Genomic DNA, 657 nt, shown 5'->3' with positions numbered 1-657 from the left:
AAAACAGCTGTAAATCAGTGTGGTCGTTACAGTGAACATGCAGACTTTTCTCTGTTTGTTTTACTATATAAATTGATTTATTGTGAGCAGCAGGAATATTAACAGATGGAGAAATTTGCTGAAGCACATCGATCACTATAGTCACAGATCTGTCTTTAACAGTCTCATTATTTTTTCCCCCTTGTTTGTATGAAAACATCTGCTGATCACAATTACTGACAGTCTGATATAATAAGTAGCTTTGTTTGGAATTGTGCAGGGCATGTCTGCATCATTGTTTCACAGAAAGGTATTTTCAAGGTGTAGTGATAGCCAAATTGGTCAGTAGATGTCACTGTGGAGATGAGTTTCAGATTATTTCAAAGCCTCGCTCATTTCATTTGCGGCACTTTTAGGTACACACTACATACATCGACGCGCGTTTTGTAGTCCATCTTCTGCACGTTGTAGTTTTAGCGTGGCAGACATCAATACTTTGGAGACTGTAAAAAGTCGTTGCGATTCTCAGTGCACTGCTTTTCTCCTTATGAGTTATCCTACCCATTTTCCCCTGACCTGCTCACTTTTTCCATTGAAGGCGAGAAAAGTGGTTTAGAAAATTAAAGGTTGTTGTTCAGGATTCCGTGACCCTTTGAACGCACCAGTCGTCAGCGTCAC

This window comes from Pundamilia nyererei, unplaced genomic scaffold (genome assembly GCF_000239375.1).
Source record: "Pundamilia nyererei isolate P.nyererei 1_Seehausen unplaced genomic scaffold, PunNye1.0 scaffold00169, whole genome shotgun sequence".
NCBI lineage: Eukaryota > Metazoa > Chordata > Actinopteri > Cichliformes > Cichlidae > Pundamilia > Pundamilia nyererei.
Note: the sequence above shows the minus strand (reverse complement) of the source record.